The sequence below is a fragment of the Denticeps clupeoides genome, chromosome 8 (genome assembly GCF_900700375.1).
Source record: "Denticeps clupeoides chromosome 8, fDenClu1.1, whole genome shotgun sequence".
NCBI lineage: Eukaryota > Metazoa > Chordata > Actinopteri > Clupeiformes > Denticipitidae > Denticeps > Denticeps clupeoides.
In genome coordinates this window covers 21,012,481-21,036,123 of record NC_041714.1, presented here as the reverse complement: position 1 = coordinate 21,036,123, position 23,643 = coordinate 21,012,481, and the positions used below count along the sequence as shown (strand labels likewise).

At 45.6% G+C, this 23,643-nt stretch overlaps 2 pseudogenes; one reads left to right on the top strand and one right to left on the bottom strand.

Moving 5' to 3' along the window:
* The window catches only part of LOC114796068 (regulating synaptic membrane exocytosis protein 1-like), a 56,891-nt pseudogene that overhangs the window by 21,912 nt on the left and 11,336 nt on the right, over positions 1 to 23,643 (bottom strand).
* LOC114796244 (uncharacterized) lies at positions 14,966 to 15,084 on the top strand (annotated as a pseudogene).

Below are 23,643 nucleotides of genomic sequence, written 5' to 3'. Positions count from 1 at the left end.
CCTCGCGTGTCCCCTACTGCGCAAGGGTCACACCAGGTCACATCACACTGCGTTATGCTGCAATATATTCTGACACGTGTGTGAAAGGGTGATTGTAAGCGAACGATGGCTTCTGGTGGCGAAAACATCCAGTAAAGCGTAACTCCCGACGGCACTCAAGCACTAATTAAAGATTTATAACCCGAGGGCCACGCCGGGATGCCGTCGGCAGGCACGCTTAGCAACAAAACCGTCCTAAATCCCTCCCGGCTGTCGTTAACAACGGCGGCCAGCTTACCTGCGGAGCAGCGGGGTTCCTTCGGAGGTTCCAGCCCTGCGCCCACCAAGCGGGGCAGTCTGCACTCTCTACTGTTTACATTTCCACCCCGGAGCGCTCCAGCGCGCGTGTGTGTGTGTGTGTGTGTGTGTGTGTGTGAGAGAGAGAGAGAGAGAGATGCTCAATGCTCTGACCTTTTAAGTCTGTGTTCAGTCACTCTTCCCCAGCAAACCTCGGCTCTCTGGCCACTGTTAAAGAGCGATGCTGGCACTACGGGACGCGGGTGTTTACAGGGGAAAAAGTGCGGAGTTATAGCCCCGGCAACGGACTTTTAGAAACCGGGCGACTCGTTCCGGTGGGGTTTCGGTCAAGTCACACGATTAAAGAACATGAGTAGATCTGATCTTTTTTTTACAGTAAAATTTACAGTAGAAGTCAGTCAAACAAGTAAATGCACACTGGAGGCAGCGACTGGATATAAATTCATCCAGGCAGTGGTGGCTTTTTAACATTCAACGTTTTTTTTTACATTTAGCCAGACTAAATTAGCGGCGAAACATTTTGCTCGTCTTTGTTTGAGTTAAATTTGAATTTGAAGAACGACACAACATGCGTGCGCGGGACACCATGATGTTTGGAGACGTGGGGCTCTGCGATTTAATGGGGGACTACCACATGGGTGGTTAGTGGGTGAGACACTCGCCTGTGAACCAGAAGACCCAGGTTCAAACCCCACTTACTACCATGGGGTCCCTGAGGAACACTACTGATTTTAAATGCTTTTTTGGCATGAATTGTCCTTGAGGGACGGGGGAAATCGGGCGGCCTCATGACACTTCGACTCTGTGGATTTCGTCCGTCGTGAAACCTCAAATTTTGGGAAAACGAAATGATTCAGAAAGATTTTGGGTGGAAACCTTGGCCCTCACCTCTCTCGCTGACACTCTCGATCTCCACGTCCTCGCAGCTGGTGTACTCGGGCGTAGAGCCGCCCTCCTCCTCCGAGCTGCTGACGGACGTCTGCCTCTTGTTGCCGCCGCCGCGTTTGCTCTTGTAAGGGCGGGGCGGCGGCGGCCGCAGGGACTCCGATTGGTCGGAGCTGAGCGAGTCGTTGCGCAGCATGGTCTCCGCCTTCTGCCTCTTGGCGCGCCGCAGCAGAGAGGCGGAGCCGGGCTCCGGCTGGCCGGGCTGAGGCTTCCTGAGGTCCGGGCCGGGGCCGGCCCTGGGCGCGAGGGGCCCCGCGTGGAGCCCCGGCGGAGGAGGCTGCACGGCCGGCGCCGGCCCCTGCGTCCCACCACCTCCCACGGTCCTGTCAACCCTACAGCCCTGCTGCTGCTGCTGAGGCTGCTGGTTCTCCAACGAACCCTGCCGCTCAAGAGCCTCGGGCCTCCGCCGGCCCACCGCGCGATGGGGCTCCGGCACCCCCGTTTCCCTGACCTCCTTGTCAGGGTCCCCCAGCCTGCCACGAGGTACTTTAGGATTTGTCCGCGCCTCCTGCTCCCCTGACTTTGCAGGATGCCGAGAAGCCCCAGCTTCCCTTACTGTCCTGGACTCGTCCTCTGTCCTCCTGGCGTCCAACTTGACCCCTTCCAATGCTCCCTGGTCATCGTACTCCTGAGATTGGCCTCGTGACAACCGGCGGCTGTCCCGATGCTCCTCTGAAGCCTGGGGCTGGAGTTTTGTTGGTCCCCGACGGCGCTCTGCTTTCTCCCCAGGCTTCCCGTTCTGGTCTGGAGCAGGTTTTTTCCTGAAGGGTCGAGAAGAACAGAATCAAACAAAAGCACTCAAATAAAATTTGGTTTAAATCACATTTTCCATGACCGGGAAAGCACCGCTTCTGTCACACTGCTTGTGTGTGTGTGTGTTTGTCTGTGTGTGTGTGTCTGTCTGTCTATCTATCTGTCTAGCTATGTATCTGTATATCTATCTATCTATCTATCTATCTATCTATCTATCTATCTATCTATCTATCTATCTATCTATCTATCTATCTGTGTATCTGTCTATTTATCTGTCTGTCTATCTATCTGTCTATCTATGTATCTGTCTATTTATCTATCTGTGTATCTGTCTGTCTGTCTATCTATTGTCTATCTATCTATCTATCTATCTATCTATCTATCTATCTATCTATCTATCTATCTATCTATCTATCTATCTATCTATCTGTGTATCTGTCTGTCTGTGTATCTGTCTATTTATATGTCTGTCTATCTATCTATCTATCTATCTATCTATCTATCTATCTATCTATCTATCTATCTATCTATCTATCTATCTATCTATCTGTGTATCTGTCTGTCTGTGTATCTGTCTGTCTGTCTATCTATCTATCTATCTATCTATCTATCTATCTATCTATCTATCTATCTATCTATCTATCTGTGTATCTGTCTATTTATATGTCTGTCTATCTATCTGTCTATCTATGTATCTGTCTATGTATCTGTCTATGTATCTGTCTGTCTGTCTGTCTATCTATCTATCTATCTATCTATCTATCTATCTATCTATCTATCTATCTATCTATCTATCTATCTATCTATCTATCTATCTATCTATCTATCTATCTATCTATCTATCTATCTATCTATCTATCTGTGTATCTGTCTGTCTGTCTGTCTGTCTGTCTATCTATCTATCTATCTATCTATCTATCTATCTATCTATCTATCTATCTATCTATCTGTGTATCTGTCTATTTATCTGTCTGTCTATCTATCTGTCTATCTATGTATCTGTCTATTTATCTATCTATCTATCTATCTATCTATCTATCTATCTATCTATCTATCTATCTATCTATCTATCTATCTATCTATCTATCTATCTATCTATCTATCTGTGTATCTGTCTATTTATCTGTCTGTCTATCTATCTGTCTATCTATGTATCTGTCTATTTATCTATCTGTGTATCTGTCTGTCTGTCTATCTATCTATCTATCTATCTATCTATCTATCTATCTATCTATCTATCTATCTATCTATCTATCTATCTATCTATCTATCTATCTATCTATCTATCTATCTATCTATCTGTGTATCTGTCTGTCTGTGTATCTGTCTATTTATATGTCTATCTATCTATCTATCTATCTATCTATCTATCTATCTATCTATCTATCTATCTATCTATCTATCTATCTATCTATCTATCTATCTATCTATCTGTGTATCTGTCTATTTATATGTCTGTCTATCTATCTGTCTATCTATGTATCTGTCTATGTATCTGTCTGTCTGTCTATCTATCTATCTATCTATCTATCTATCTATCTATCTATCTATCTATCTATCTATCTATCTATCTATCTATCTATCTATCTATCTGTGTATCTGTCTGTCTGTCTGTCTGTCTGTCTGTCTGTCTGTCTGTCTGTCTGTCTGTCTGTCTGTCTGTCTATCTATCTATCTATCTATCTATCTATCTATCTATCTATCTATCTATCTATCTATCTGTGTATCTGTCTATTTATCTGTCTGTCTATCTATGTATCTGTCTATTTATCTATCTATGTATCTGTCTATCTATCTATCTATCTATCTATCTATCTATCTATCTATCTATCTATCTATCTATCTATCTATCTATCTATCTATCTATCTATCTATCTATCTATCTATCTATCTATCTATCTATCTGTGTATCTGTCTATTTATCTGTCTGTCTATCTATGTATCTGTCTATTTATCTATCTATGTATCTGTCTATCTATCTATCTATCTATCTATCTATCTATCTATCTATCTATCTATCTATCTATCTATCTATCTATCTATCTATCTATCTATCTATCTATCTATCTATCTATCTATCTATCTATCTGTGTATCTGTCTATTTATCTGTCTGTCTATCTATCTGTCTATCTATGTATCTGTCTATTTATCTATCTGTGTATCTGTCTGTCTGTCTATCTATTGTCTATCTATCTATCTGTCTATCGGTCTATCTAGCTATCTGTCTCGATCTGTCAGTCTGTGTATCTGTCTATCTATCTGTGTATCTGTCTGTCTGTCTGTCTGTCTGTCTGTCTGTCTGTCTGTCTGTCTGTCTGTCTGTCTATCTATCTATCTATCTATCTATCTATCTATCTATCTATCTATCTATCTATCTATCTATCTATCTGTGTATCTGTCTATTTATCTGTCTGTCTATCTATCTGTCTATCTATGTATCTGTCTATTTATCTATCTGTGTATCTGTCTGTCTATCTATGTATCTATCTATCTATCTATCTATCTATCTATCTATCTATCTATCTATCTATCTATCTATCTATCTATCTATCTATCTATCTATCTATCTATCTATCTATCTATCTATCTATCTATCTATCTGTCTATCTGTCTGTCTGTGTATCTGTCTATTTATATGTCTGTCTATCTATCTATCTATCTATCTATCTATCTATCTATCTATCTATCTATCTATCTATCTATCTATTTATATGTCTGTCTATCTATCTATCTATCTATCTATCTATCTATCTATCTATCTATCTATCTATCTATCTATCTATCTATCTATCTATCTATCTATCTATCTATCTATCTATCTATCTATCTGTGTATCTGTCTGTCTGTGTATCTGTCTGTCTGTGTATCTGTCTATCTACTCATCACAAGACTAGACTAGAACTGACCTGTCCCTGGGCGGTTCGCTGCGGGAGCGGGATGATGGCATATCGCTGTGGTTGGCAGCTGGGTTGGTGGTGTTGGCGGAGGGGCCTCTGCCGGGCTCGGGCGTGACAGGCGTGGCGTGGAGGGGGATCTGAGACCGGGACCGTACCTTCTTCTGGCCCGCGGGGTCACCGCACATGGCCGGGTCACTGACCGCCGCGCCCAGCACCCTCGTCGGCCCGGGGCCCGGCCCCGGAAGCCATTCGCCCGACCGGGTGAGGATGTCCTGCTGCCTGCGACACCGGTTACACACCCAGATCACCTGAGCAGAAAAGACATTTTTTTTTATTATATTACATCATCACACATTACATCGCAGGTTGTTATTAAGGGACGGTGCTTGGGTGGCTAGAAGTGCAGATCCACTCGGCATGCGATGCAACAACATGACCTGCACGGGAGCTTAGCGTGTAAAGCTGCTTATGAAAAAAAAAACGTTGAAGATCGTTATGTAACGTTTGATGCGCGAGCGTGGCGGAGCGCTGCTGCAGTTCGGTTAATATCCCTCAGTCAGAATGACAGAAGTCGCGTGGGTTTGAAACACACACATACACACACACATCAGTACAAACACACTCACACACACACACCAGTACAAACACACACACACACACACACCAGTACACACATAAACACACACACACCAGTACACACATAAACACACACACACAAGTACCCACACACCAGTACATACACACACACACACACACACACACACACACATACCAGTACAAACACACACCAGTACATACAGACACATACACACACACACACACACACACACACACACACACACCAGTACATACAGACACACACACACACACACACACACACACACACACACCAGTACATACAGACACACACACACACCAGTACACACACACACCACACACCACACCAGTACCCCTCACACCAAATACATACATAAACCACACTCACACACACACACCAGTACACACATAAACACACACACACACACACACCAGTACACACATAAACACACACACACACACCAGTACCAATACACCAGTACATTCATAAACACACACACATACCAGTACATACATAAACACACACACACCAGTACACACACACACAACAGTACCCCACACCAGTACTTCACAAAACACACACACAACACCACTACATACATAAACAAACACACACCAGTACCCTACACCAGTACATACATAAACACACACACACACACCAGTACCCACATACCAGTACATTCATAAACACACACACACACACCAGTACCCACATACCAGTACATTCATAAACACACACACACCAGTACCCACACACCAGTACATACATAAACACACACACCAGTACATACACACACACACACACACACACTCACACATACCAGTACACACACACACACACACACACACACTCACACATACCAGTACACACACACACACATGGATGATTCACCACAATAAGAACGGCGCACTTGCGCTCTTGACTATTTTTATCCAGGCAGCCGCCCGGCCCCCGTCAGGTCCCCCGTGCCGGACTGCGATGCCGGCGCACCGGGCCAACTCACACAGAGAGCCCGCACATGCCACCCGCCGCGACTACAGGACGTCCTACGTTCTCTCCCATTTCTCCACACCGGACACCGCAGTTCGCTTCTTCTCGTACGGCCTACGAGAGTACACGGGATCCACCGATCCGGTTTGCGTTTTGTTTTTTGAAATAAATAAATGAAAATCACCATCTGCACGCTGCGCTCCGGGCCGAACCGGCGGGTGGTGACTGTCGGATAATTATTTCATTATGGACGACTCGCGACCTGACAGACTTGTGTCAAAAAATAGACGCGGCGAGACAGAGACAGTCCGGAGGGCCTCATTACGGATGGCCAGCTGAGCACCGGAACGTTGCCGTCCTGCTCGGGTCCGAGACAGGCAGGCTGGGTAAAAGGCCGCGGGGTCAGCGGTGACACGGAAAGACGGGGATTTTTCCCGGTCCGGTACTTACCGGCAGCCACGGGGACGTACCACTCCTTCAGCCTGACCGGCCCAGGCGCTCTCAGCAGGGACGGGACGCTCCAGGGGCAGGGACGGGCGGACGGACGAGAAGCATTACGGGCCGATTGATTGACGCTGGCGCCGCTCCAAACTAATCTGGACTAAATGGGCCGCCGGCCTCAGAGCGCAGATTAAAGAGGCGCGATAACGTCCCGTCCTCGGCGCTGGGCGTCTCTGCCCGTCACCGCGGACACCTCCTCCGCTGTTGCTGTGGCCCTCTGTGTGTGAAACTGGCCCACCGATCAGGTCCTTCAACAACGGTGGCTCCAAAAATGAAAAAGGTCGCGATATCAAGAACGAAAATCCGGTGATCTGAGCTGGAATTAGATCCCACTCCGATATGGTGGTGACGTCATAATCCCTGACAATGGTGCATGGATGCGTGGGCATTAAATGAATTGTAAGAGGTAGCTTTGACGCCAACGATGCTCCATGCTGACAGGGGATGAAGATTACCGTGGTAAATATAAGAGTCACTGGTTTTAATTATTTAAACACAGAAGTGGAATTCCCGAACTGGAATTCAAAATCAAAGAAATAGCCTGCGCGCCATTACGGTCTTACCTTGTGATGGTGGTGGCCTAGTGGGTAACACACTCGCCTATGAACCAGAACCAGAACCAATTTCCCACTTGTAGGACTAATAAAGGTTGATCTTATCTTACCTTAAAACCCAGGTTCAAATCCAACTTACTACCTACCGTCCCTGAGCAAGACACTTAACCCTGAGTGTCTCCAGGGGGGGGACTGTCCCTGTAACTACTGACTGTAAGTCGCTCTGGATAAGGGCGTCTGGTAAATACCGTAAATGTAAATGCAGTCAGAAGTTTATTTTGGTAAATTGATTTTTGTTTTTTCAAACGAATCTTGCGCAATCATGCAGTGGTGGCGTAGCGGGTAAGGAAGCGGACCTGTAACCGGAATCCTGAACCACCGAGGTGCCACTGAGGTCCCCTTGATGTAGGTCACCATGACACTGTATGACACATGTCACACGTACCGTGTTGTGTGGCACAAGGACAAAAAAAACCGGTCATTTTCACTTTTCATCATTCCACCCCAGAAAGCCCACCCCAAATGACCATGACATTCCTCTGCCTATGACGAGTGAATATGAAAGCGGAATATGCCTTTTTTTTTGGGCACAGAGTGTGTTCAGCTATCAGGTCGTTGTTCTTTACTACAGCAGAGCCAGTGTCTTACAAAGCTCACAGTGTGAGGACGTGTCCCCTGTGCTGCCCCAGGCCGAGGACATCCCGCTCCTGTGCATGGTGGCAGAGTGTCTGTGTGTGATGATGTGAAAATAAGCCAGTAATAGGCTGGTGGTAGTCAGACTAATTATCGTCACATTTGCTAATGCGCTGAACACCAGTTTTTACCCGGCTAAGTACCAACCCCTGTCCTTAATCTATAAAAATGATCAATTCATATTAATATTAATATCTATTACTTAACCACACACCTTATCTCTCACCATGACCAATTAATTAGCATTCAGTTCACTTAAAATAAAAGGATACCGCTCACTAAAGTTCATCCTTCAGGCTCAAGCTGTGTCTGCACACACGTTTATGGTCTAATAAAAACAATGAAGCGCTCTATTCCTCCCTCGCCGTCCCTCAGTCTCACTGAGCTGATGTCCATGTAAAGAGGGTATTGATCTGCACGTCCTTCACACCCGAGTTCTATAACCTCGCCCCGCTCCTCGACGATCTGCACCGCTCCCTGAACGTCCGTAGCCCAACGCACCTCTACAGGGTCCAGGGAGAGGGAGGACCTTTAATGGGAGTCAAAGGCTCTATGTTTACACCGGTAAAGCGCATCCCTACCCGCCTGTCACCGTCCCCGGAGGGACAGGTCACCGAGGACCACCCCAACAACTACCACAACTGCACTGTGATCTATATACAGCTTATTACACTACCATAGCAGATATTCTTTACAAAGAACGTGTTGGTTAGGGCTGTAAAGAAGTGAGTGAAAATCGTTTCATTTCATCAAGATGATGTGTTTGGAGTGTTGCTTGCAAAGCTTGTTTTTAAAAGTATTATAGAAATAATACTGCATGCTAATGTTGCACAAATTATTACACTTACACTTAATAAAAACAAGTGAAAAAAATAAAATAAAATATCCAAGTCGCATATTTACTCTGTGCCACCGGTTCAGATTCAGGTCAGTGTGAGAAGAAATGTCCAGCAAGCAAAAACATATCCCACTATTTCATGAGCCTCAAAAGTGCGTAAATGGTTCTACTCGGTCTGCAACATTATGGCAGGAATAAACGAAGACGGTGCTGAATACTGAACAACACAATTGCACCGTGAACATACAGCATGACAGAAAGGCAGGGATAAATTCTACAGGACGTTTTATACAGCCCACTGGCGAGGCATGCAGAGATGGCACTACTTTCGAACTGGCACGAGCTAAAGAAACATTCAATTTAATGATGTTGGCACACGTGACATTCTAAATCATCTTAAATCATCCGCAGTTATGGAATAGCAAGCATGAGAGCTGTCAATCATTGGGCTCCTCCCACTCATACAATGATCGTTAAAGATCGACTAGTCACCAGCAATAACGCCACGCTCAGCGGAAGTTCTAGAACAGTTCCTGTCACATTTACATTTACATTTAAGGCATTTGGCAGACGCCCTTATCCAGAGCGACTTACAACGTGCTTCCATGGTACCATCGATGAAGTGATCAATTCTGGTTCATTAGGACCCTTAACTATGAATACAATCTTTTTATTCACTCTGTTGTAGTTTCTATACAGAAGTCAGACAATAAGAAGGTTACAAGTTCATCTAAATATTCTCTAAAGAGGAAGGTCTTGAGGTGCCGTGTGAAGGTGCTCAGTGACTGAGCTGTTCTGACCTCGAGGGGAAGTTCATTCCACCACCGAGGGGCCAAGACGGAGAAGAGTCTTGCTTTTACCTTCAGAGATGGAGGGACCAGGCGATCGGCAGATGACAACACTGTCAACTGCATACAGAGGATGGGCTGCAGGCCTTCAGATGGGCAGATGACAACGTTGAGTGCTGCGTCCAGCCTGCACAGCTCGGATTATTGCAGGAAGAGCACAGTGTGGCTTTGCACGTTTCTTTTTTTTAAAAGCGCTTCATTAAAACCGTGTGTGCGTGTGTGTTTTTCTAAAACAGGCACTTCCTGGACCACACAGTCGCTCTCCGGTGTCAGCCTCCTGCCGAGCACCATGAGATTAAGGGGGAAATATGGCACGGTGTGTATTTACACTATTTCTGGACATTTCCAGCAGATACAAAGCAATCTCAGTCGATGCCATCAGCTTTGGTGATCCAACGTGTTTCAGATTGTAACGTTCAATCAACAGGGATAAAGACAAGCCAAAGGTCAAAGTTCACCAAGAAATCCATTTAAAGCAAGACCCTCCCTATAATACAGCCAGTGTCTACACCATGCAAGTGCAGTTCCAGAGGGGTCCCCTTCAGCAGGGTTACACCGCAACCCGGACCAGAGAGACGCCCCTTTCGTTGAAAGGTTTGAAACATAGACTACTGAAGAGAGACAAGCTGGTTGTCATTTATCAGTAAGACCCACATTCCTCCCCCTGACCCTGAAAAAACCACCAAATCACCATTTGTGGTTGGATCGTGGGCAGTTGGAATGTGGTGCAAACGTCCAGGACCATCAGTCCCAGTCAAACAGGTTAGATGGATGGAGTCCCGAGAGCAGGAAGCAGCCGTAAACGTACCCCGACTCCGCCCCTCTTTTCACCACATCCTGACAGCTGGACGAATGGGGGCATCGCCCGCCGCTGTCCAAGGAGTTATAAATTTAGGATAAGGATGAGCATCGGCCATAGAAGACATTACTTTTCATTGGGTGAAATGAGTTCGTATATCAACACCTCGAGAGCGTCCGTCTCCCCCCTTCACATGTGGGTCATTTCACTTGTTAAAAAGCAGATCAATATTGTAAATAATGCATTACAGCTCCCTGCGGATGGTACAGAAGTCCACCTCTCACTCTTTTCTCAGCCAGACGTACATTTCTCTTCTGACAGGGCGCATTGCCAATCAATAGCATGATAAGTTTTGCACAGCTCCTTTTCTAAACATTGCATTTACTTTAAATTAGACGTATTGATCAGGCCTATGAATGCGGGCAGATGTACACCCCCTTCAGGTCTTCAATCGGCCGCGTGTGGGCGTGATCCTATTATGGGAGGAGCCAAATCTGAATACGGTAATTGTAAAAGCAGGAATTTTATCAATAATTAATTTAGGTGAATTTTTTGTACGGAATGTACTGGAAACAGCACAGAACATAGCTAATTAATCACACATTTACTATTTAATTGCAATTAATTCTTAATACTAAATGCATATTTAAATGCATATTTGAAATAGGTTTGATGCAGCTTTCTCGTTTCTGATACCAATACCTGGAGTTTGGATATTGGCCGATCCAGAGAACCAATCCGATACCAGTATTTAATAAATAAACTGTCTTATTGTGGGAAGGAGACTGTTATTGTGTTACATAAATTTTCACTTAAATACAGTTTTCAGTACTAGAAAGACAAAATAAGAATTACTCAAACGTATGCATCCAATTATTAAATACACAATATCATACACAACATTAAAATAACACATATTTGTACACAAGCTTTTTTTGTATACAAATGACTTACATTTCAAATAATAAAAAAATGCAACAAATGTCATAAATAAAAATGTACTATGTAAATTATAAAAATCCAATCACAAACTAGGGCAAACAAACATAAACGTAAACCGATTATATAAACAAAACATTCAATCAAGAATCAATTATTGTTCAGCGCAAGAAGGATCATCAAATATTGACGTGGGACTCGAGGGTGAGAGAGAGCGAGGGTGACCTGTCGCTCTGACTGCTTGCCAAAAAGCATGAAGTGGGCGTGGTTAAAGAGTCACTGTGCCCCGCCCCCCAGATAATAATTATACCTGAAAAAAAGTCGGTCTGTAGGTATCACGTGCTGTTTCTACACTGCCAACAGAACACGCCTGGCAATCGATTTGCCTCGATGCTTTGCTTCTATTGGACGCGATTCCTTTGAAATCGATTCCTTTGATCGACACACTGTTACCAATTGGTGTCCGATACACAAAACGGACATTTGAAACTATGACAAGTGTGGGAACGAACTCTCTGTAGGTAAACGATGCTCTTTATGTACGTGCTGTCTCTGGCTAGGGTGAATTTGGCATCGATGTCATAAATCAGATAAAAACTGATTTATGCTGCATGATTGCCATTGCTTTATTTCAGACAGGCCCATTAAGTGTGTATAATGCAGTATTTAACAGTTGTAATTTCTTTAACATACTTAAATAATGACTTTGTTCCTAAACGCACAATCTGGCAAAATTAACATGCGTTTGTGCCAATTATGTTTCTGAACTGAATATTTAACTCTACATAATTATAACTAATATCTTATTGACAATACCTGCAAATGTTAAAAAAAAATATTATCTATTATATATTAAAATACAGTAGGTAGTACTAGTACCGCACTCAGCCAGCCGATGGCACTATGCCTCCCTCCTCCAGGGCCGAAACGGCACCGGGGCTACCACAGAGACACAGGCTGTCACCAACACCAAGCCAAACCGAGACAGGTACCATTTCCAAACTGTCCCACCGACCGGGGACTCGTGGCATCGGAAATCAATACTAATCATCACATGGCGCTGGTCTCAAGAAGGAAATTAGAGTTCCGTGCCGGTCTTTTGGACAGCCATCAATATTCAGCGGTGAAGAATGCACAGAATGAAAAAAGGAAGAAAGAAAGAAAGAAGGAACACGCCCAAGGGAGCAGAATCCAACTGGCAAAAAGAAACCAACCTGAAAGATGGTCGGAGAGAAGCGCTTGGCTGAAGAAGAGAATGCAAATATTGCCTGGAGGCGAGCTAATCGTTTAGCTAATGAGCTCCGGATGGCGCTTTGCCGCGGTCCGTAGAAGCGCCGCTTTCATTAAGTAATGCAGCAAGCGGCTTCGGGTAAGAGGAAGTAAGGGGGGACTGGAACATGCCATGACTGACGGCCAGGTCCTGCGTCACATGGTGGAGGTTCGAGGAACACGGTTCTAATGAACAGCAGGCAGTAGGCAGGGATTCTTGCTACCCTCCAAGCTCAGAATAAGGTTAGTGCCATGCCGAGAGGTGCAACACGGCCACCGACGCCCTGCACTGGGGGAGTTCCTCGCTGTAAACGCATATCCAGAAGCAGGGGGGGTCGTTAGAAGCCATGCGCTGGTGTGCTTGGCACGCATGCAGCAGGCGCCGATCATCTGCTGCTTACCCTGCCCTTCAGAATCAGGACCTACAGTAGATCGGCCCAGGGATCGGTCAGACAAGACAGAGCAGTCAGGACGGGTCAGAGGCAACAGGCCACAGACAGAAGAGCTCGGACGGTGCAGACATCTACGCAACAGGGTGGTACGGTGGTAGTAGCCCAGTGGGTAACACACTCGCCTATGAACCAGAAGACCCAGGTTCAAATCCCGCTTACTACCATTGTGTCCCTGAGCAAGACACTTAACCCTGAGTGTCTCCAAGGGGGGACTGTCTCTGTAACTACTGACTGTAAGGTGCATCTGATAAATGCCATTAAATGTAGTCTATATAGGGTGTATATAGTCTATATAGGGTATATACTATATACTATATATAGGGTAGTAGCCTAGTGGGTAACACACTCGCCTATGAACCAGAAGACCCAGGTTCAAATCCCGCTTACTACCATTGTGTCCCTGAGCAAGACACTTAACCCTGAGTGTCTCCAGGGGGGGACTGTCCCTGTCACTACTGATTGTAAGTCGCTCTGGATAAGGGCGTCTGGTAAATGCTGTAAATGTAAATGTAAACAACAGCATGTTCGCACAAGTAAAGCCACGTCCTGTGCAGAACCAATGGCTGTATTACAAAACCTCTGCTGTAGTCAAAATTCACGAGCAGCTAGTGTCTGAATTTGATTTTATTCATCTAGCAATGATCAGTGTTGGGTGGCCACAGGCAGAGGATGTCCTTCTATGGAGATATCTGCACCAACGTCCAGAGATACTGTCAAGTGACTTTATTTGATACAGATTGCTCTGAAAGTAGATGGACGGTTAACAAACTGTGTCCTACAAGCGTTCTGTAAGACAAATTCCAGTGAGCAGGTGAATAAGAGGGGTGCTCACCACTTTGTCTTCCTTCTGTTACAGCAGCCCAGCATGGTCGCGGTCAGCAGGGAAACAGAAGAAGAAAAGAGAGAGATGTTAGAAATGCAGGGTGTGGTTTGTAATTTAGAGATGTGATAAATGAAGTACGTGGGGCTTTTTGACTACTGGATTTACATAAATACAAAAAAAAAAAGACAGAGCCGCTCGGCAGTTATCTGTGTCTTGGAGAGGAGTATCATCTGGAATTAAGTTTAAAGTGGGAGGATTGTTTCAGCCCAAAATGGTACTAAAATGCACCAAAACACACACAAAACAGTAAGTATATTTACATTTAGAGCATTGACCAGTAGTGACAGGGAGAGTGCTCCCCTGGAGACACTCGGGGTTAAGTGACTTGCTCAGGGACACAATGGTAGTAAGTGGGCTTTGAACCTTTAACGCCTGGTTCATGAGCAAGTGTCTAATATACTAGGCTACTACTTATCTGCTACAACTACTTATGTGAATTGACTTTCTCAACATCTGTTCTCGACAAGAAATATGTGTTTATCCTCCTGTTTATCCTCCAGTTTAAATCCAGTTTAAATCCAGACTAATGAGGTTTCGGTCATAATCATCTCAGATGAATGATTATCAGCCCTTTATTAAATAATTATGACTGAATAAACATTCCCGTTTCCACGAGAGAAATATCTCTGCAGGAGGCCGGGTCCGGACCTTTCTCGATGCTAATTACCACCCCCACCCCCCCCACACACGTGCATTGGTCGGCTAATTGCTTATGGCCGTACCAGACGAAGAACACCCGATCTCGTCCGATCTAGGAAGCTAAGGAGGGTTGGGCCTGGTTAGTACTTGGATGGGAGACCACCTGGGAGTACCAGGTGCTGTAAGCTTTAACTATTACGGGGCGGTGGTGGCCTAGCGTTTAAGGAAGCGGCCCCGTAATCAGAAGGTTGCCGGTTCGAATCCCCAAGGGTGATGGGTTAAATGCAGAGGACACATTTCGTTGTGTGTCGCTGTGTGCACAGCTATGTCATTTTTAACGTTAACTGCAATATCTAAAAAAAAACACACACACACACACACACACACACACTCTCTCTGCTGTGCTCATTAAGGCGGGGGGGGGGGGGGGGGGGGCGCTAATTAGCCGCTCGGAGTCGGTGGCAGCACCGCCCTGCAGAACGGGAAGCGTGCAAATATCACGCACCGGGAGGAGGGCCGCCGTTTCAGGGGCCGCGCCACAGGAGGCGCACCCACCCCGCCGAGACGCCGCGCCCGCACGTGGGGGGGGCCCCCCGGGGCCGGATGCCGTCACATCCTCCGCCCCACGCCCAATTAACCTTTCGGTGATCCGGGTGGGTCTCCGCTCCCTGCCCACCCTTTAGTATTATTTATTCATGTTTATTTCTTCGCCACAACTGCCCCTCAGTCTCGGACGAGAAGCTTCAAGGTTGCGTGGTGACCGCCAGACCTCCACGCCGACAATATTACACCGCGCACTATTACTAAGAACTGCATTTGTGGTGGGATTAAGAATAAAAATAATGTTTCCAACAAGCGTGTGGCAAAATGGATCTGGCTGTCAAATCATTTAAAATGCCATGTTACAGTAAAGTACAAGTTGGGCCATTTATATGGATACACCTTAATAAAATGGGAATGGTTGGTGACATTGAACACATTTTAGTGGTCAGAAATAAAGTTATGTTAAAACCAAGCACTCCGTTGTTTTTCTTGTGAAATTACCAATAAATTTGATGTGTCACATGACCCTCTTCCTATTGAAAAAACAAAAGTTGGATCCAAGATGACCGACTTCAAAATGGCCACTATGGTCACCACCCATCTTGAAAAGTTTGCCCCCTCACATATACTAATGTGCCACAAACAGGACGTTAATATCACCAACCATTCCCATTTTATTAAGGTGGCCCACCGTGTATAACTGTACACAGCAAAAAAAATCCATATATATATAATATTATATATTTGAATATATTTTGAAGTGAAATTCAAGTTACGATACCTTAAAGTGAATGTACATCTATCCTCCAAAAACTGAATAAACAAATAGCAATTATGATCATTGAAATTCGAGGTTAAAACGTGTAGGTGACGTTTCGGCACGTCTCCACGGGATGAGAGTTGTCCGGAGGCCGCGTTTAAGTTTTTTTTTCCCGTGTGGACTCACGTTGTTGGAGCGCAGCGAGACCCGTCCCCCGCAGCGGGCGCAGAACTTGGTCTGGCAGTAGGAGCAGAGGTTGCCGCAGCCGTCCGCAAACTTGGTCTTGTGGCAGATGCCACAGGTGGGGGCGTCGTCCTTCGCCTGGCCCTGCTGCTGCTGCTGCTGCTGCTGCCGCGTCTCCGCGCCGATCCGCCGCGCCTGCTCCTTGTAGGTGGAAAGCTGTTGGTGCAAAGTCCTGACGGAGAGAGAGAGAGAGAGAGAGAGAGAGAGAGAGAAAGAGAGAGAGAGAGAAAAATTTTATAAAAAATTACAGACAAAAAGTATCTGCATATCTCTCCTGAGAGGCGGCACCAGTAAATCCGGTAAATATCCAGCACACAGGAAGCCGGTAAATCCACCTACAAGCCCGGCGTTCCCACACCGGCACCCCGCATCACAACTCAACGCACCTCTTCACTCCGGCCCACGCCAGGGTTACGGCAAAAACGGTCCGACCGCAGGCGCACTCCGGCCTGGCGGTAGTCCGACCGTACTCACGCCAGCTCGGTCCTCCCTCTGCCCTGCTCGCCCGTCTCCACACCGCGGCGCGGGGCACCGTCTCCACACCTCCCCGCCATTCCGCGCGTGGCGAGGGGTTCCCCCTCCTCCAGCGCACCCTTGCGCTCTTCCTCCAGGAGCCGCGGGCCCGCGGCTATCACAAGCCGGCTGAAAGGTCAGGGAAAGGTCGCATGTAGAACTTCCCACCACGACCGGGTGGAGATCATTTAAGCGACGCTCTCTGGCTTCTCCTGCACACCTCTAGCCACCCAAAATTCTTTAAAAGGGGGATGATTTAAAAAAAAAAAATTATCGCCTAGTGGATGGGTGGCAAACTTGCCAGATTCCTTCACGGTGACTTTATTTTCAGCTTCTGAGTTTACCTTCGGGAAAGTGGTGAAAGGGAGATAAACATAAAAAAAAACCCGACATGGAATAAAAAAGCTGAGGGTCCATCACATGACCAGAGGTAAGAGTGTGAAGTCGTAACCAGGGACATCATACCTGCTGCCGTGTTCGGCCTGTGGTTGAACGTGAAAATAACGGCTGTAAAACCTGGCCCCCAACTCGAGCTCTACGCTGCTTACGTACCCTTCTCAGTCCTGCCCTACAGGGGCTCTGGTCTCATGCTCGGCTTTTTTTTGTCTGCCAATGAACCATGACCAAACAGTAGAAAGGAATGGATGGAATTTTCTCTACCTTCAAACCACATTAACAGATAATACATTTAAGTTTTGGTCATTTAGAGTCATGGTGAAGGTCAGTACCCAGTCTGTGTTGGCTACTCAGACAAGTCCTGTACAGATCTCATACATACTCGCATCGTGGCTGAGCAGTGGTGAGTAAGGAAGCGGACCCGTAATCAGAAGGTTGCCCGTTCCAATACCCGAAGCGCCAAGTGCCACCGAGCAAAGCACCGTCCCCACACACTGCTCCCCGGGCGCCTGTCATGGCTGCCCACTGCTCACCAAGGGAGATGGTTAAAAGCAGGGGACACATTTCACTGTGTCACCGTGAGCTGTGCTGCAGTGTTTCACAATGACAATCACTTCACTTTTTTTTTTAAATACAGAGGACACATTTACATTTACATTTACATTTACAGCATTTATCAGACGCCCTTATCCAGAGCGACTTACAATCAGTATTTACAGGGACAGTCCCCCTGGAGCAACTCAGGGTTAAGTGTCTTGCTCAGGGACACAGTGGTAGTAAGTGGGATTCGAACCCGGGTCTTCTGGTTCATAGGCGAGTGTTTTACCCACTAGGCCACTACCACCCATTTAGTTGTGTCACAAATTAACTTATTTCTCTGACAAAGCCAAACAGTCCTCATTAGTGCGGCATGAATTCACACCCTCAATGACAAAAAAAAAAAAAAAGCATCATAAAGACCCGTCCTGCATTTCCTGTTTAAGCGGCGTGGTTCGTACATGTAACACAAGGTTATATGAAAGTGAGGTGCAGCTTTACTTTTTCAGCGGCACAGACTGGCCTCCACCACCTCCGCTCCGCGTCACGCTTTCTTCCAGCCTTAAACTCGGCGTGTAAAAATAAACCTTTTGTGAAATGCAAATGAGGCCCGGCGTCTCCAATCCACAGAGGAATCCCGCATTAGCATACAAACTGTAATTAAGGTACGTGGCGGGCCTAATTAGCGTGGCAAAGAAAGACGGGCTTGACGACGGCTAGTCTCCGTAGCGACAGATGGCGGGACGGTGGGACGCTCCGTGTCCACCCGCTTCAGAGTGACATGTGGACAGTAGCAAGTAACAACGCGCACGCTTCATGCCCACCAGGCAGCGTGTTCTGAGACCCAGTGATATTACTCACGGCGTTATGCAAGAGTACGTGTAGAGTATATACAGTACGGGCCAGAGGTTTGGAGACACCTTCTCATTCAACGTGTTTTCTTTATTTTCATGACCATTTACGTTGGTAGATTCTCACTGAAGGCACCAGAACTATGAATGAACACATGTGGAGTTCTGTACTTAACAAAAAAAGGTGAAAATACTGAAAACATGTTTTATATTCTAGTTTCTTTGCTCTGATTACTGCTTTGCACACTCTTGGCATTCTCTCCATGAGCTTCAAGAGGTCGTCACCTGAAATGCTTCTCCAACAGTCTTGAAGGAGTTCCCAGAGGTGTTTAGCACTTGTTGGGGTCCAGTTCACCCCAAACCATCTGGATTGGGTTCAGGTCCGGTGACTGTGGAGACCAGGTCTCCACTTTTTGTTAAGTACAGAACTCCACATGTGTTCATTCATAGTTTTGATGCCTTCAGTGAGAATCTACCAACGTAAATGGTCATGAAAATAAAGAAAACACTTAGAATGAGGTGTCCAAACATTTGGCCTGTACTGTATATGGAGCGCACTGGGCACTGCTGTACATGGGGCTTGTTCGTTAGTTGGACAAGATCAAGATTCCAGGTAGAATCTGAAGTCGCGTTCGCCCAGGATGCAATTTGCAACGATGTTATTATAACCATTCATAATTTGTGGAGCTCTCGCATAGAACGCATAGAACTCAAGCCCGCAGCCACCAATTTGTCACGTGAGGAAACCTGGTGTAAACAGTTCCCAATATCTCAACGTCATTATTCTGACTTCTATCCCCAAAACTTTTAATGATTAATGTATGACGGAATATTTCTGGCCGCTCATAGCCCATGGTGAATTATTGAAAACAATATTTAATCAGTACACAGGTCCACCCATTCAATTAATCTTAAAAAAAAAATCTATATTTACAAATAATTTAAGGACATAAAAATCGATGAAATAGGGCCTTCATAAACAGTGTAAATGTACTGTCACGCCGGAGTAAATGCATGAGGCACAGTTGCACGTGATAGTGACTTTTAAATGAAATAATCAGAAACTGAACTATTTTCGTGGAAAACCGTAAGTAAACTTACGTACTGGGGATGCACACAACAAGCGACACGAGAGTAGGTAGTAGCCTAGTGGGTAACACACTCGCCTATGAACCAGAAGACCCAGGTTCAAATCCCACTTACTACCATCATGTCCCTGAGCAAGACACTTAACCCTGAGTGTCTCCAGGGGGGGACTGTCCCTGTAACCACTGATTGTAAGTCACTCTGGATAAGGGCATCTGGTAAATGCTGTAAATGTAAATGCATTTGGGGAAAGAGAAGGTGGTGAGACCAGCACAGAGTCATTTCACTCATGCGCCACAGAACCGGGCCCCACACATCATATGATTAATCACAGGCCCTCCCACTTCCTGTCTGCTTCCTTCCGTGGCGCGACTCTGACCTGGCACTGGTGCTCATCTTCACCGAGAGCACAACCTCCCACATCCTTAATACACATAATGCTGTGCTTAGTGTCAGTTCGAAAATAGTCATTGCTCTTATTAATATGTACAATATTTATATTTGATATTCAGAGTCAATTTCAGTGTTTACAGACAGACGATATGGAATATTATTTGCATTAATGTTCCTTTTAACAGCCTAAAGGTACCTCAGGTTTCTTAATCTGTAAAGTATTCAAGCTTGAACAGAACTGAACTTGAACCGAAGCTCAAATCAAATTTTTCCCCAAATCGTACAGACCTGAATCTATTAAATACACGTTTTGGTTCTAGGTTCTGCTCATGATATATACTTTATCAAACAACATTACACGTCCCCTTTAGATAAGAACAATTCTGTGCAAGGCGCATGTATGATTGTGAATATCGACAAAGACACAGAAAGTCTGCTGGAAGTCAACACAAACCACACAGAAGAGAGCGAGTCCAAAAAAACGTGTCGATCATGTCGATCATAGAAAATGTTCATTGTTTGCACGAGTGACTGTGTTTCATCTGCATTTGTGGAATTTCAACGGCTGAAATTCCTGGGAACATGGCGTTTCTCCCAGCCCCTTTCCCCGCAGCTGGGAAAAAAAAAAAAAAAAAAACAGACAAAATGGAGAGGAAAATACATAAATTCTTGGCCCACTTCTGAGGGGTTGACCCATATAACTGCGGAGCTCCGTTGGGACGCGGCTTCCATCTGTTCAGTCATAGTTAGGCTGGACCTAAATGCAAAGCGGCACACACAGCCACGTCAGTGTTCGGCAGTCTCCCGAGGCCCGAAGGCCATGCATCCAAATCACTTTTAGTCCAATTTATCCCCCTTCATCCGCAAGCAACTTGTGAAAATGTTACATTATGCTATTTTATACCAGAATTGCATGGAACAAAACGTTTTTTGGTATTTTGTAATCCCTATTTACTTGCGTAGGATAGAATCGAATGGAATAGAATGTAGTGTTAGGGTGTTAGGAGGGTGGTAGTAGCCTAGTGGGTAACACACTCTCCTATGAACCAGAAGACCAGGGTTCGAACCCCACTTACTACCATCGTGTCCCTGAGCAGGACACTTAACCCTGAGTGTCTCCAAGGGGGGACTGTCCCTGTTGTACGTCACTTTGGATAAGGGCGTCTGATGAATTCCCTTAAATGTACATGTAGAGTTAGTGCACCACTTACGTTATTTAATAGACGCCGTGAAATCTGAAAAGTGATGAAATTGATATTTTCAGGATCTGAAATGTGGGAATTTCAGTCAGCGGCCGCATCACACAAATCTCTTCTTTTTCACCCCGTAAATCCTCCTGTGAGTATTTTACGGGCCTGTTTACGGCGGCCATTAATTCTTTGCATTTAGCAGGTGTTGGAACTCATTCTCTAACGAGGCCTCGCTGCATAAACCCATAAATCGCAAAGCGCCGCGCCCGCCGAGCGGCCGGGGACTCGTGATGAACGCTCCGGCGTCCAGAATCAATGGTCAAAAAGCAAACAGGGATCCATCAAATAACAATGTGGGGACACGTCAACCCGACAGAGTGAAAATCACTGCAGAGCAATTTAGAAATTAAGGCTCCTTTTCCGAGAGGCCAGCAGTCCGGATGACGGATTTTTACCAGGCCGACGCTAATAAATAAGGGGCAAAACGGGCGGAATGATTTCTGTTTCCGTCGCCATTTGCCTTATTGGAGCCACCTTCCTTCCTGCCAACTTCGAACGCCTCCCCAGAGTGCCGTTCCGAGGACTTCGAGACAGGGTGCCACCAGGCAACGGAGTAATGTGGCGGCCGAACGCTACGCATCCCGGCAGTGACCTCAGCTACCCCGCCTTGCTGCTCGCACATCACGCCTCCTAACGCACGGTGATTTATGGGGCATTAAGGCTCTCGTAAATCAGCGAGGTGTGACTAATAATAAATTAGAGCGGCCTTTCTCTGCCGCAGCAGCAGCAGCAGCAACGGTTGCTTTGTCAGGAACGCAAATGGAACGTTCCACAAACAGATCTGAACATGATCTAATAATAGCCACGAGTGTCTAATAGCATATTTCACTGTTTTAATTTGTCATTTGAACATAGGTATAGTTATAAAAGCAACATAAAGCTCATTAAGATATGTGTGTGTGTGTGTGTGTGTGTGTGTGTGTGTGTGTGTGTGTGTGTGTGTGTGATTGGTGGTAGTAGCCTCGACTATGAACCTCGACTATGAACCAGAAGACCCAGGTTCAAATCCCATTGTTCAAAAACCATTGTGTCCCTGAGCAAGACATTTAACCCTGAGTCTCCAGGGGGGGACTGTCCCTGTAACTACTGATTGTAAGTCGCACTGGATAAGGGCGTCTGACAAAATTCCATAAATGTAAATGTGTGTGTGTGTGTGTGTACTCCGCTCAGTTCAGAACACTCTTGGTCATGGACACAAATAAGTTGATTCAAAATGTGACACAACTATTCATTTACAAATGGAAGAATGTGTAATATTGTGATATAGTTCTTTGCAGAAAATGCACATATTGTTTGCATGTAAATGGCCCAAGTTGAACTGTGATTAAATGTGATTAGTCATATTGCATTTGTTCCTTTTTAATCACAGTGTTTAGGCAAATGCATACGTTTAAGTTAAATGGAAAAAATGGAATTTAGGAATTTGCCGAGACTGCCACTGCCTTTAAGAAACATTTGAAAACTCACTTGTTTTCAAAATGAGTCTAACGCTACCACACGCATACACACTCACAAAAAATAAAAAGAATAATTAGTCTAGCACTTAGCAATTCCCTTAGCATGTTCTATTCCTGACAAGTTAGGCCTTATCAGGGCTCAAAATCTACGGAAACCAAATGAGAATTTCTGGTGTCTTCCTCTTGTAAGTTGCTTTGGATAAAAGCATCTGCCAAGTAAAGTAAAGTAAAAAATAAAACAGATTTTATAGGGCCCTAATAAAGCCGTCCGAGTAAAATTGCCCCACATGAGGTAGAGGTGTCCTTGATGAAGTCCTTCAATTGAGTTGTATCGATCTGGGTATGATGGGGGAATCTAAGGCCATGATGTGGCAACCTTGTGGTGAGGCGAGGAGCTTTTCTTCATCGCCTGTTCTCGCCGCTGTAATAAGCATCCTGTGTGCATTTGAAGGAGGAGGGGCAGGTTGCTAGGCGGCGCCAGGCTGTGACGGGCATGTGAGGGTCTGTGCCCGTGCTGGGTGGTCGTGTGGAACCATATGGCACCAGCAGTTAGCGGCTGAGCTGCCAGCGCGTGGCTGCCTCCCCACCGGAACCGTCCCTGCCACGGGCCAAAGAGGCCATGTGGACGCGTCTCCCCCAACACTCATCCTTCCTGTCAACGGTGTTCTTCAAAAGTGCCTTAAATCTATACCAGGGTGATGCATTCATATTTCATTTA